Below are 15,164 nucleotides of genomic sequence, written 5' to 3'. Positions count from 1 at the left end.
TTCGTGAAAGCAAAAGACGCGCAGAAGCAGGTTTAACACGCACGCACAACACCAACAGATTGCCATATTCTGAAGAGAGAAAACTGCGTCGTCTGCTCAGGTGGCACCCTCCCGACAAGCAGCGCCCTCTGCCGCTAACGATTGGCTTTCATTGCAAATAGCGCCATCCTCGCCCATAGGGAAGCGCGGGCGCTCGTCTCACTAGCCAGTATAGCAATACTGCGCCAAGTTTTGAGCCGTCGCGTATCCCCGGCGGAGATCATGCTTGACACAGAACAGCCGAGCAGGTGGTTCGCCGTTGCCTAGCAACCGCTTCAGTTGAGCTCCGCCAGATGGCGGCGCCGTCGGCGCGACAGATGGTTCGCCGTTGCTTCGGCCTTGGCGTGATTTTTTTGCTATGCAGGCTGCTAAAGAGAGGTCGCAGCGACAAACTGCGGCAAGGGAGAGACAACATGCAGAAGAGACAGTGGAAGAACGAGAAAAACGTCGTGCTAAGCGTCGTGCACAAGCTGAAGCTTGGCGACTACGCTCTAGCTCTCCGAGTGCTTCCAACTCGTCGGCTACTGATAACACATGACTGCTCAGGAACGCCGCAATGCCACCAAGCGAAGACAGCGCGCTGAAGAATCGCCGTAAGAACAGTCGTAATCACTGTGTGTCATGTGTTATTCTATCGCCAAACTATCGAACCACACAAGCTACGCCACAAGCGAACACACAAGCGTAGCAATGCGGCCATTGCTAGCGCAATTTGCCAGGCTTAACCAGAGGTAAGCCACTGCTCTTTCGCTCTTTTTAAGAAGTTGGTGGACAGTGAGGTTATCACGGACTGTCTTCGTAACTGCGTAAGTTTCTACTGGAGAGGCACCGAACGGCTTAAGTTGGAGAGAGGGAAGAATGTGCCGACCAGTTGTGGTAGTGGAGAGCCGTTCTAGTTGGGCAATGTTGTGGGCTTCCGCCATTTCGCTGAGGGCATTGTGGACTCCTATTCTAACAGTCGAGCAGTCGGGGTGCGTTTTGAGTAAGTCGAGGGCTGCCTTATAGGCCTGTCTGATGAGAGCATCTACCTTGTCTGTCCGTTTTTGTTAGATATAAGTACGGTCGCTAATAGAGAATGCGGCTTATGATAAATGCCTGAACTAGGCGTCCGAGGTCATGCTCGCGCATTCCACGGTGCTTGTTAGCTATACGCTTGACCAGACGGATAGTCTGATGCGTAGTGGTAGTGAGCCTGCTGAGTGTCTTTGTGTTAAGGTCGTTAACTTGCATGAAAAGGCCATTGGCCTACGTGAACATACCTAATATTCGAAGCCTGTGAACCATTAGATCTGGCTGACCACCTGTATACTGAGGAGCATAGAGGGTGGAGATGCTTCCGCGCGGTTAGGTGGAGTATCAGGGGCTCGGAATTGGTGGAGGAACATGCAGGTATATTGAGGTAGCGCATCTCGCCCCCTCCTGAAGAGTTTCTTCCCTCCGACCGCTATCCTTAGTGGTGGTCCACAATGTGAGAGCATCTGCATGAAGAGAATGGGAGAGGTTTGGGAGAGAGTTTTTGAGCCATGGGGATGAGTGCTATGTTAAATGAAAAGGGGAAAAGACTGATCCCTGCTTTGTGCTCCTATGGCCAAGGGTTAAAGGTGGGGAACATCAAGGGGTCCAACTGATTTTCCACGGCGTGATCCCAGAGAAATGCAGAGATGTAAAGGCATGTTCGCTTCCCCACATCCAGATTGGATAATATATGCAATAAAGCGGTTTGGTACATATCGTCAAAAGCCTTCCGCAAGTCTAAGGCCAGCAATGCTGTAGTGCATTTCCATTGTCGGCGATGGAGGGTGTGTTCGGATATCTGTAGAATGACTTCTCGGGTGCATATGTTACAGCAGAAACCAAAAATTGTGTGAGAAAAAAGGCCGCCGGTTTGCATGTGAGTATGTAGCCGATTCAAGATAACGTGTTCAAAATGTTTACGAAAACACGAAGTTAGCGAGATGGGTCTAAGGTTCAACAGGTCAAGTGGTTTGCCGGGTTTGGGAATGAAGATGACCTGAGCATGCGTCCACTCTGAGAGAAATGTGGCTACTTGCCGGCGTTTGTTAAATAGTTCCGGTATTGCCTGGATAGAATTTTCAAATCAAGGTATCTGAGTGTGTTGTTCGTGATGTGATTTGCTCCTGGAGCAGACGTATTTCGGAGCTGGAGCATTCCTTCTCTGACTTTCCACTTTGTGATGCGTTCGTCCTGTCCAGGATTTTGGGTTCAAAAATACTGCGGTATGAGTGTCTTTGGCGCGGTTGTCAGATATGTGTCTTTTAGCACTTCGATCATTTTGACGCTGTCCATGTCTAGGCCGTAGACAAGACTAGTCACGTTGCGCTGCTGTACATTCTTGTTGTGGACGGATTAAAGGAGACATCGTAGAAATAGTCACATATTCTTCAGTCCTAGATTTCCAGCAAGGCGGTCGCATACTTGACCCACTGTTAGTGCCGCGTGTGTCTGTGCCACGTGCGTCTCCATTTCTCGTATGAGAGTGGAGATGTGCAGCTCCAGGAAACTGTGCTACCCGTCTCCTGGAAGTGCTGCGAGGAAAAAAAAGCACTTTCTCTCGGCTTCACATCGCCCTCATAAACACCTACTTTGGCCAAGCCGTGCAAGCTGGCAAAGAGTGCCACTTTGATACCTATCACTTCAAACTTCATGGTGACTTTTGCTTTATCTATGTTGTTATCTATCTTTAAGCCTTTAGCACTTCGTGCACCTTTGTTTTTCTGCCTCTGTTTCCCAAATGTCTTACACACGCAGATATGTGAGTGGATTTAAACGCTGGCTGTATTCTATTTTTATTTTTCTTGCCTTTTAGACCTGCTGTCTTTCCTTCTCTTTGTTATATGTTTCATCCTCAATTTCTCAATTTCCGTGTAAACCACCTTTTTCTGTTTTTACGGAGAAAGATCGTTCATCATTATTCTATTATATCATCCCGCAAATATGAGCGGTGATTTTCTTCGGCTATTTTTAGAGCATGCATATTATTTTCCGATTGCTTTGAAGCTGTCAGACTTATGAAAAACAACTGTCTGCGTTACACATTCTTCTTCACAGTTTCTACTGATTTCTGTCATGTTTCGAGGATTTCGTTGCGGTTGGATGTTTACTGGGTTAGTATTTAAATCACAATTTAGCCATTGGTATTATTAATTTCGTTCCTCTCCTTCGATAGGGTAGACATACATTATTAGCCACTATCACTTAGAGAATTCTGAATTCTGTTAATTGTTTCTTCCGCAAAACATATCGCCTTGCCACTCGAAGAGCCGGTCATATATACTGGATTTTGAAACGGCGACGGCTTACTTTTGGTGGGACCTGTTCACAAGAAAAACAAATTGTTGCTTTCTGCTTTTGCACGAGTGACTCAAGGGCCTTAAAACGTATACATGTAGAGTAATTGTATCAGATTTTGTTCGTAGTAATCCATCTGCGGTCTCGGCGTAGCAGCGGATATGTCACCTTGAACCAAAATATTCTTATCTTTAATCTAGTTGCACCTGTACAGTACGTCGCTGCAGCCTCGTTACTTTTTCAAATTCGTGTTGTCATTTTGCTGTGAATGAAACCAGAGGCGCCTGCGTCCGTGTATCCAGTCCTTTATCGAACGCATTTATTACCTTACCTGAGCAGCGTTTCCCTTCTTGGATTTTCTGGACCAGTGTCGAGACCCGCATCGTCTTATAAAATACGGGCTGGTCACACCGACATTCAAACCCGGGCGGTTATGATCAGGACGAGTGCGATAGGTATACTTCAAGAAACAAAAAAGAGAACTTTACATGGAGTTTCGCATTACGAGAGCTGCATTAGCTGCAATCCGCTCCTAAAGTCGTTCCTTTCTCCTTTCTTTAACCGAGAAGGACGAAATTGACCCTACGTGAAGGCTGACTTCTGGGACTGGCCAATAAAAGGGCTGACCTCCCTCCATCAGGTACCTCAGCACAGAAGCCTGTGCATCGCGCGCGTCTCTTTCTTTAATGAAAGCGAATGCACTCAGGTACAGCTAGAAGCAATATAAGAGGGAACACGTGAGCGCATGACCTCCGCACTTTGCAAAGCGATGCCAATAACATTTGGTGAGAATCACCGATAAAAGCGCGTGCAAAATAAGTTTGGTCGGCTGCCCTTTCTGATCGTGCCACTGATGTTATTCATTCTCGTCTTCTGTTGGTGGCAACGCTTTGCGAAATGCGAAGGCCACGTGCTCTCGTTTTCCCTCATAATATGCTTCCAGATGTATACGACACGACGGCGCATGCTCGGTCGGTTCATCGCTGTGTGGCGTAGCGCTCGTCGCTGTGGCGATGCTTGATAAGCACGGTGCAAGCAGCCGCCGAAAGGAGAGTCCGTGAACGCTGCAGAAGCATGGTCATGCTGACGGTGATCATCGTAGTGCGGCGGCCGGTCGCAGCTGCCGAGACATTCGCGGACCACGCTGGGGTGAGCGCCATCCTTCCTGACTTTGCCGAGAACGTCCACCAGCGGCACGCATTGTGGCTACGGAACCGAGCGTAATGCGGTATACCAGACGCGAGTGGGTATACGTCGAGTGCAGCCCAACCATTGTGCGGGATTAAGTTCGGTCGGCATAAGGTTGCTAGGTAGAGAAAGTTACTTCGATAAGGAGTGGACACTCGGCGAAAACTGGCCACACGAAACACGTCACGATTTAGTTATCGCAAGGTAACTCCGCCAGAGCGCAGGCGCGGTACAGAAGCAGACGAAGACAGGACGTGATCGTCGTCTGCGAACTTGAACTTACGCCGTCATGCCTTTTTTGTTTTGTTCGCGCCAGCTTCGCTCGCGCGCGCGCGCGCGCGCGCGTGCGTGTGTGTGCGTGCGTGCGTGCCTGCCTGCCTGCCTGCCTGTTTTTGCATCTTTGCTGTTCTTCGACGCTCCACTCCTGAGGGTTAATACAGCGGCAACGCAATAAATGCGTTTTTTGTTACACTGCGTCGAATCTCAAGCAATTTAGGCTGATCGCGCAGGCCGGCTCGCAGTTAGTGAAGCGCGCACCATGGCGCATGGACTATTTTGGCGCGGTTAGTCTCGCAGCATTTCGCGCTGACTCTTACGAGGACGTCACTTATTATTTTTTTCTTTTTGGACGCCTACAACACGCAATTTCTTTCAAGCGATTTGTTGACGGTGGGGAAAATGCGGTCAACTTGAAAAAGTTGGTAAACGGGTCGAAGGCAAGCGTTCTCGCAGGGACAGTACAGGAGCGCGCTCTTCAAAATTGTGGGAAGAGATGTAACACGTAGCATAAAATCTAAAAAAAAAAACAGTATAGGAGCTTGTGCGTGGGATATTCCGTCCTTTTCGCTACTGTAAGCACTAAAGCGCCCACGCATTTACTCTCAGTGTTCCTAGGAGGTGCTCTGTGTTAGTCTGGTTGGGAGCCCGTGTTGTAGCCACCCCTGTAATGAAACTTTTGCCGATCCAAATGCTCAGTCGACCGTGTATTCGGGCTTCCAGGTGCCCTTTGGACAATGGAGGAATACTTGGAAACCATTGGGAGATGAGTTCGCTGTGTATAGCATGTATGGCGACGTAGGTGATGCATTGGTGTTGCGGACGCATATGTTTCTAAAATATATTGTTCCTTTTCGTACCTTGTTCACTTCCCCGTTTTATCATGCTTGACCTGTCTACGCAGTTTCGGCACAAGTTTTACCAGCATGTCACGCGCCGGTCATTTACGCTGTTCAGCTGATGTCACCCGGTGGGAGTGGCAACCACTGTTGTGTGCCTTCGTGCCATAACAACAGCACTATCCAGAAGAATCCCGAAACAAGCTTCTTCCGCATCCTACGGGACGGTAAGTTTGTTGTGCCTTCATTTTTCAGCTCAATCAATCAATCAATCAATCAATCAATCAATCAATCAATCAATCAATCAATCAATCAATCAATCAATCAATCAATCAATCTTTATTTATACATCAACATTGCTGTGCTGAGAGGCACATTACAAAAACTAAGTGTGCATTCCTAACATCGAGTCGGTTTGGCGCAAATTGGTGATGGATGGTTTTGTTGTGGCTGTAGGCGCTTTATACCGGTCTCCCAATTCTGGTAATGTTTTTCCCGATTGTTGTGATTATATACTAAAGCACATGCCTCATGACTGCAAATTGATCCTTGCTGGTGATTTCAATTCACCTTGTATTGGCTGGAATACGTTGTCTCCAAACGGTCGCGACAGGCCCGTTTGTGACGCCCTTATTGGCATGGCCTTGTCTCTAGATTTGACACAGGTTGTTGGCAGCGCTACCCGTGAGAACTCAATTCTCGACCTCATTTTTGTAAATGAAAAGGTATTACAAAATGGTTACAACTGTCAAATCGTGGAGGGCCTGTCCGATCACAAGGGTGTTCTGCTGAAGTTTGGTGTCACTTGTGAGCCCAAAAGACCTGATTTCCAGATTGTTAAAGATTTAGCTCGTGCTGATGACAGTTCTATTGTGAATGTTTTAGCGTCTTCTTATGACTCGTTTCTTCACCGTAGTGGCATTTGCGGTGTTCATGAGTTGTTTGACAAATTGTGCAACATTATCGAAGAATGCCTCTCACAATTCGTTCCCCAAAAGTGTATAAAGTGCGGCGCGAAGCACCCGTGGTACAACAGGGACATTATAAATCTGATTAGGCGCATCAAAAGACTCCGGAAACGCAGAAACATAAGCCAGAGTAGTCGCTGCTCTTTAATGCAAAAACTTCAAAGTGAACTAAAAACCAAATTGCACGAAGCCAGAAAAGTTTATTTCAATAGAACATTATCAACATTCATGACAGAAAACCGAAAAAAGTTTTGGAAAACGGTACTTCCAACTGCTCATGACACTTCTTCATTCACTATTAACGATCATCCTTCTTCTAATCCTCAGATTATTTCAGAAGCCTTCAATAATTATTTCCAGTCGGTATTTTGTCCGGACGATGGTATTAACCTCCTTTTTCGTTGTCACTAACACCTTGCCACGTGTGACCGCCTAATCATGCTGCATAAAATTGTATATGGATCAACTAACATTGAAACGCACATTGATCGCACTCACAGCACGGGTTACCCGACGGGCTCACCCACTGAACATAGTTCCTTCCATTTTTAGATTGCTTTAAGTTTTTTTTTTTTTCCGCAGACGATTGCATTATGGAATAGCTTAGATGGTTCTCTCCGTTTACCGCCAACTAATCAATTTCAGATAGAACTGCCTAATCATGTTACTTGATATTGTATTGAAATGCTGTACAATCCACTCCTGCTATGTCTCTAACAAGAGAGACAGCAGTATTTGTAAATAATAATAATGTCAGAATTGGTACAATATAATAACAACAAAAACGACATGTAGTACTCCCAAAGGAAAAGAAAAAGCTATAATATAACATTGAAGTACATATGTCGACACATCATCTACACATCAATGAACACTAACAAAAAATGATAATTGAAAGGCCAATGTTATTCGTTCAATTTTTAGTCAATTAAGATACGCTGAGTTCGTTTTTTTGCAATAATTACTCGATTTACTCGTTACTCGTACCGAACTTCACAAAGGTTTGACAGGCATCGAAAGCTTAGACAATTTTTGTTGTTTATAAAAGTGTCTTACAATATTCTATAGTTAACTCGGAAATATTTTCGGAAATGCACACCGTCGGTTTTTCATGGCAGATTTAGCTACTATGGGCGAGTGCAGAAAAAAAATGAAGAGGAAAATCCTCGCTACCTCTCGGTACCTTAGATAATTCCCATCAACATGTGTAGAACACTATCATGTAATATCCAGTCGTTACCTCAGAATTAGGAGATATCCCAGAAAACTGAACGGCATTTCATTTTTGAAACGAAAGGTTCACTGTTGCATGTAAAACCAAAGTCATCGTGCCCAGCGCAGGCCACAACTTGACATGCTCCCCACCTTCTTCTTCTTCTTCCTCGCTTCTTCTACCGTCTTATTTTTCTTGTGGTCATCCGAATCTTCTTTCTTCACGTCTTCTTCTCCTTCCTTTTTTTGGCTTCTTCTTTCTGGCGTCTTCCGAATCTTCTTGCTCCATTTGATCGACTTGTTCTTCTGTAAATAAAGAGATTTACCATGAGCAACCATTAATAATGAATCTTTAGCTATTTAATCAAGCTAAACCATAGGCAATTCTTCGAACTTTCTTTAGTGCAGCGTATTTACCGCTACGAAATGGTTATCTTGGAAAATAAACCATCATGGATTTCTCTTCGTGTCCCTTCAGGACACAGAACATTTCTCGACTGGTGATGACCTTTATTGGGCAGTTGTGTAAAGCGACCGGATGGCTGGGCGCCCGAATCATTTCGTTGGTTGAAGGGACGCAATGGCTGCAGCAACGCCAGCCCAACCTCGAAACGACAAAAAATAGATGTCCTTTGTTTCCTTGTAGCGAGATGCTGCTGCAGCGCGTGCTGTAGACCGCGGTGTGCCCCAACGAAAGGGTTTGCGTCCCCGCAACGCCTGGGGCCATTATTCGAAGCGATTCTTTCTTGTTTTGCCGCGCGCCCAATAATCGAAAAGGGCGCCCTCTACAGTTTCCGCCACGAGATCGACATTCACTAGAGACGCGGAAGCCAGTGTAAGAGCGAGGGACCAAGTTTTTTGGGTTACAGATATTGATTGGTGACGAAAAGAATGTGATACGAAAACAACGGTGGAAATGTTGCGAAACTTGACTGTTTTGGTTTGCCCAGACAAGTTGAGAAAGAGAAAAACATAGCTGAACTTTATTTTACTTCTCGAAAGTCAGGAAGAGAAAAGAATGAAGCGAGGGCGTTGAAGTGAAAGGAAAACAGAGGAAAAGAGCAGAGAAGTTGACTGTTTCTATCGAACGCCACACTGTTGTGCACGAGGTAATCGAATTTCGGCGGCAGGTAAAAACGAACGAATAGAGGAAGGGACGGTATTTCAGGAATCGAAACTCATGCGCCTTATTTATCTTAATGTGCATAGCCTGGAACATCGACGTGTCCAACGAGAAATTCGGCCAGCGCCTGCTGGTAATCCACGGCAGCCTGCCATCAATATGCCGTCGTTGCACTGCCGTCACATAGAGTAGACCATTGTGGTAGCCAGTCGAGAACTACTCGCGTGGCACATTCTCTATGCAGCGTGTGATAGACGTTAGAAAACTCTCAAAAGCAAGAAAACAAAACAACAAGGAGCTGTCCCTAAGCAAAGCACCGAGAATATGCAAAGGATACGCACTTGGGTCAAAAGAGTAACTATTTCGAATATTTTTCAGAGGAAACAAACGATATACAGTGTGTGCTTTCTCTCCTACAACTTATGCCGTTTTGTAGAGGCGGTTTGGGCCCCTGTCAAGCTGCAGTTCTTCGCACAGTTTCTTTTTGCAGCCGCCTTCAACTCTGTGACGGGAATCAATTGATATTATTATTTTAGTATTTTAAAGAGTGAGCTGTACTCTTCGCAGTGCAACTCCCAATGTCATTCACTCGCGTGTTTGACCTTTCGTTAAATGTTGTAGTGGAGGTCTTTTGAAAATTTTGACCAGCTGGGGCTCTTTAATGTGTATTGACCACGTGACTTGGTGGGGATATAACCGTTTCGGCAGCGTTTGGTTGCTCAGTCTCGCCATGAATAAAAGGCGTGACAGTCCGATTGTGTCAACGGGTCAGTCAGACTGGTGTGCAGCCATGATCAATAGAGCATGCACCCGGATAAGCAAGCCTAACTGGGATAAACATCCGGAAATTTTTATGCTTTCCTTAAACCCTGTTTTTGCTTTCCTTAAAGGCTGTCTCTTTTTAAGGCTATGGCCGCGTCTACATTGAATGGGTTCTACACTTATAGGCGGAGCGACATCCTAAGACACTTTATTCGTTAGTTGCATCCTGATTCCGGAAGCTGTGCATGAATATTTATTCAAAGGGAATAACCTCCCATAGTTTCAGGTTCTGAAGGAGTTTGGTCTAAGGCAGAAGGACATGGCGTGGTTTGTGTTATTAAAAAACGTTTTCGTTGTTCCTTTTTATTCGCCTTTTCGTATACGTCCATAATTTAGGGTTTCGCGTAATTGAGTTTTTGTAATTTATTACATATTTCTGTAATTGCGGAATAAATTGATTACTTTTTACAGCAGTAACGTTTTAGGTAATTTAATTCGTTTTTCTATAATGTACTGTCTGTAACCAGTTGCTTGTTTACAAAACAAGGCTGCAACATCGGAGCGTCCCTGTCGGCGTGATTACGTCGAACTGTTCGGCTGCACGGCGGTGCGCATGGCTGTCAGGTATTTTGCGCTCTCCACTGTCTTCGTTCTTGGTGCAGCTGGCGCCGTTTATGGATGCTTCTTGAAATATGTAGTGCCTACCTAATTTGTTGTAATATGAAAAGAGCGTTCTTCTTTTCTTGACCTTGAACGTGTCTTGTTTGCAGTTGTATTAGAAATGCAGTCGAGCTTCTTTAGTATCGACACTTTGACTCCTTTGCAGAACTATGCATAAACCCAGTCATCCGAAGTAAAGATTCATGAAGAAAAATGTAAAAAAAAAAAGAACACGCTATAAATAAAGTCTGTTATTATGCTAGTAGCGGTCAGTAAATGGTTTCATCATGTGTGCTGGCCAACTTTCTGAACAATCCACAGTAATATGTTTTGAATCTATAAAATAAATATGGCCATCGCCATTTTGTTTGAATAAAGTTGTGCAAGTGGAGAAATGTATTGGTTTGTGATATCCTTCATGGTGCATATTGAATAATGACCTTATCTTTACTACAGATGTTCACATCCCAGGAATCGCTGTTATATAGCACCACGTGTCGGCTTAAAGCTGCTTTCCTTGTATCAAAGCTGCAGACAGTTTGGTTCGAAACCATTGAGGTAATACGGAAACTGCTCAGCTGTATTGTTTGGGCAACTTTGCAATGTAAATACAGCAAGAAAAAGATTTATATATCAGTTTTTTTTTTTCGGTGTTTCACTGCGTTCATCTAGGGATGCTGTTATAGCTGTCCATATTAACTCAATTAAAATGAAAATATGTGGGACTCAATGGGTTCCGTGCATATTATTTTTTGTCCATTGTTCGGAGAGCGAGTTTCCATACTAACGATGTGAAATGAGGCCTACACTGCAGATGTTTCGTCCACCAAAATACTGTCCATATTACGAGTCTTCCACAATATCGGAAATTGTATTAACGAGACACTTCTGTATATCCTAATTTATGAATATAGAAAATAGAGTATGTTTATCATGGTAAGCAGCGTGTAATGTTCTCGACAAAGCATCTAAATACGAAGTTTTCAGCTTTTTCAGTGGCCTTAACTGCAATGCATTTTCTAGCGCCTGCAATACAGAGTGTTCAATGTAGCGACTGGTGCCCGAATGAAGGAACGTTGCGAAATCAGCGAGGACTACTTTCGCAAACAACCTCTGTTAAAAAATGACGACTTGTAAAAGATTACAAGCAAGCCGCACTATACCGTTTGCCGAAGATTTAGCGAGTTTGTGTCATGGCAATAAAGTTCGAACAAAAGTAACGCAATATGGTACTCGATTACGGTTCTGCTGTTATTCAGTTTCTTTTCTGGGGCTGTGATTGATTTCTGCATGCAGTTACTATTGAAACGGAGTAATTGGGTCTGTAATCGGTTGCTTATTTTCTGCAACATGTACAAGGCTGTCTATAATAGATTTGTCTCCCATCGTATTTTTCTCGTGAATTCTTTTGACATTTCTGACCTTCTATTACGTTCTCGCCTTCATTACGATACATTTTTGCTTACATACTTCTCAATTTGCGGTTTTTGTGTAAGGCGAATTATCTTTTCTTCAGATTTATATTCGGTTCCAAATATCTGTAGTGTCTTTTGAAATGTATTTCCTTCTGGGTTTCACTCCTATTGAAAGCAGGCCCTTCCGGTATAATTCTCACGCTTTTGTAACTTCTCCCTGTACGTCTTCTTCGATTCTGCCAACCGGTTTCGTTCAGATATTGCTCGGTTTGTTTTAGGATCCAGGGCAAAACGAGACGAACAAGATGGCTACACAGTGTCAAAGAGCACTGAACAAGAGTTGGAGCCTCAGTTCTCAAGCTGAGCCAAGGTTTCGACAAGTGTACCCTTCTTTGTGACTTCATACACAGAACAAAACTCTGGTCATACTTTATTGTGTTAGTCTTCTTTCATTTGGCGTTATGTATAGAACAACGAGCAGCAATGACAACGATCAATACAGGAGCAGACCCTTCTGAATGTCTGCTCGAACTTTGTTGTTTACTGGTCCGCACCTCGTTCAAATTTCATTGTTCTAGTATACGTCTTTGTGGGGTGGGCACACTGAATCACAAAATTCATTCATCTCTGAGGTTTACTTTTATTATCACTTGTTTTCTTTCTTCTATGCATCGATAATATCCGAGAAGATAATTTGCGGTGCTATAGTCTCTTCTGCGAGGGCTATTTTTCTACATCGGTGATACGTAAATACGATGCTTATGCATCTAACGGTCTGCCGGCGCTTAAGCAGTTGTGTATTCCCAAGTTGACAACGTTGCTCTGATCGAGCTTGAACCGATTCTTTTACACACACACACACACACACACACACACACACACACACACACACACACACACACACGCACACGCGCACACGCGCACACGCGCACACGCGCGCACGCGCGCACGCGCGCACACGCACACGCACGCACGCACACGCACACGCACGCACGCACACGCACACGCACGCACGCACTCACTCACTCACTCACTCACTCACTCACTCACTCACTCACTCACTCACTCACTCACTCACTCACTCACTCACTCACTCACTCACTCACTCACTCACTCAAGTTAGCACACACGGACGCACGCACATACGCTTCGATATCCACTGCGGGTGGTGTTGAGAGATCTCGGAAAGAGGCTGAGCCGCGCTTTTGATTGGCGTCAGATGAAACATGTACAGAGAGTCGAATCATCTGCATGGCAACCTTTAATGCCGAAGCATAACAAGGTGTAAAAGTGCTTATGAAAGCATAGTAGGGGTAAGCAGTGGTACACGCCTACTCCGCATTTTATGCAAATCGGCTGTAACTTTTTTAGACTTCTAGAAACCGTATACTAATACACCTTTTTTAAAAGGTTCATAGTTGGAATGGGCATAACCGAAATCGACAAGCACTAACGACTGCAAAATCGGGGTTCTGACCAAACACGTAGCCCCGCCGGGGTGGCGCAGTGGTAAGACGCCCGACTACTGTGCCGGAGTTCCCGGGTTCGAACCCGACCTCGGCGGCTGCGTTTCGATGGAGGCGAAACGAAGTGGCGTCCGTGTGCTGTGCGATGTCAGCGCACGTTAAAGATCCCCAGGTGGTCGAAATTACTCCGTAGCCCTCCACTACGGCTCCCCTTTCTCTCTTTCCACTTTCACTCCCACCTTCCTCCCTTCCTTTACGGCGAGGTTCAGGTGTCCACAGAGCACGTGTGACAGATACTGCGCCTTTCCCTTCCTATGAACCAACTAACCAACTAACATAACTAACCAAACACGTATAATGCGGTAATAATTTATCCATTATGGAGTAAGCCTTGTACTGTGGCGATTATGTAACCGATCGTCACTTAGGATTACCGACTAAGTACGAGGTGAGGTAAGCGGAGAGAGTTATTGGTCGGAGGTGGTCACAAAGTATGCGGGGAAAAAAGATGTAACTGAACGCAGGACAGCGAATATTAGACATAATGGGAGAGGCATTTGTTCTTTGGGGGGCAGTAACCGGACTGACGGCGATTACGAATCCACAAAAGCCAGCGCAACTAATTCCCCTCTGGTCCAGGCAACGAAAACATCAGGTGAATGTTCTGAATATTTATGAATTTTCGTTTACTTATCCCGACTCCAGAGAAGCATGAAAAACCCGTGTAATTAAGGTATCAAATATAAGTTGGTTGGTTTGTATTAGGGCATCTACATGTACAGTGCACTTAAAAATGTGTACATACTCAAATGTGTGCCATAAATATATTCATAACGATGCTAACCGTTGTTCGTTTCAGCGCAGTCTTTGATAGTTTAGTTTTACCAGAAGCGCTACATTGTGCGGTCATCGATGTCACAGCACGCCATGCACATATCTAGGAGTGGACACCTTGACCGTTATAAGAAAAAAATGTGGTTTGTATTTATTTCGCGAACATTAGCGAAGACTGCTGACGTATATATGACCCATACCCTACTTGACAATTCGGACTCGACAGGGAAACGCACTTTAGGAGCTGGCGAGAAGGGACCAATAGCAGTCATTAAGAAGGAACTCATTCATTCATTCATTCATTCATTCATTCATTCATTCATTCATTCATTCATTCATTCATTCATTCATTCATTCATTCATTCATTCATTCATCTTTATCACCATCCACTACGGCGGAGTGATTTGTTTCAGTCACCTGATGTCATATTTCCACGACTTGATCATGCCTTCAAAGTTAAATGCACAAGGTGTCATTTATCATCTTATGCCAATTGATTCATACCTCGCACTATCATGGTATGGAATAACTAGCCATCGCACATCGCTACAGAAACTAACATAAAAAAAATTAATGAGCTTCTTCGCTGGGACGGAAATGTCTAGAATAATTTGCTGTTCTTTGTTTTGATGTTATACGTAATATTTAGTTAATGTTTTTTATTGTAATTGTTGTTGATAATTGCATTGTGTTTTTTACAATTGCATCATCCCCTCCCCGCCTCCCTTATGTAATACCCTCCTTTGAAGGGCCTTTAGGGGTAACCTGAATAAATAAACTATTTAATACTCTCAGCCTTTGCAGGCTATTATAGGAGTAGAGGAAAAACAGAATGCACATTCATAAAAGGAGCACATTTCATTACCTATAAAAATCTAAAGCAAAATACAAGTAAATGCACTGGACGTAGAGCAGAAAATCAAGCAATACAGCCAAACTGGACGCTTTCTACGGCTAGCAGCGAAAAGAGGATGGTGCGCACAATACACGATTGCTCTCGCACTCCACCCTGCAAAAGTAAAGCGAACTTCGGAAGAGCTCTACCGGGAGTTATATTCCTCACACTGCCGGG

At 44.6% G+C, this 15,164-nt stretch overlaps 1 protein-coding gene across 3 annotated transcripts in view; it reads left to right on the top strand.

Annotated features, from left to right (window-relative positions):
* The first annotated feature begins 355 nt into the window (after positions 1–355).
* LOC146207422 (glutamate receptor ionotropic, kainate 2) overlaps positions 356–15,164 on the top strand; it is a 415,085-nt gene continuing 400,276 nt past the window's right edge. For 2 of the 3 annotated variants that reach the window (XM_084587265.1, XM_084587251.1), the window contains exons 1-2: positions 4,253–4,497; positions 5,717–5,878. The gene's annotated coding sequence lies outside the window, so the exon portion shown is untranslated. Of the gene's footprint in view, positions 771–4,252; positions 4,498–5,716; positions 5,879–15,164 lie in introns of those variants that run through there. The other variant, XM_084587259.1, reaches the window with a different exon arrangement.

Source organism: Amblyomma maculatum, chromosome 1, assembly GCF_055883805.1.
Source record: "Amblyomma maculatum isolate TAMU_Amacu chromosome 1, ASM5588380v1, whole genome shotgun sequence".
NCBI lineage: Eukaryota > Metazoa > Arthropoda > Arachnida > Ixodida > Ixodidae > Amblyomma > Amblyomma maculatum.
The sequence above is the reverse complement of the archived record's forward strand: the minus strand, read 5'-3'. Positions and strand labels throughout refer to the sequence as shown.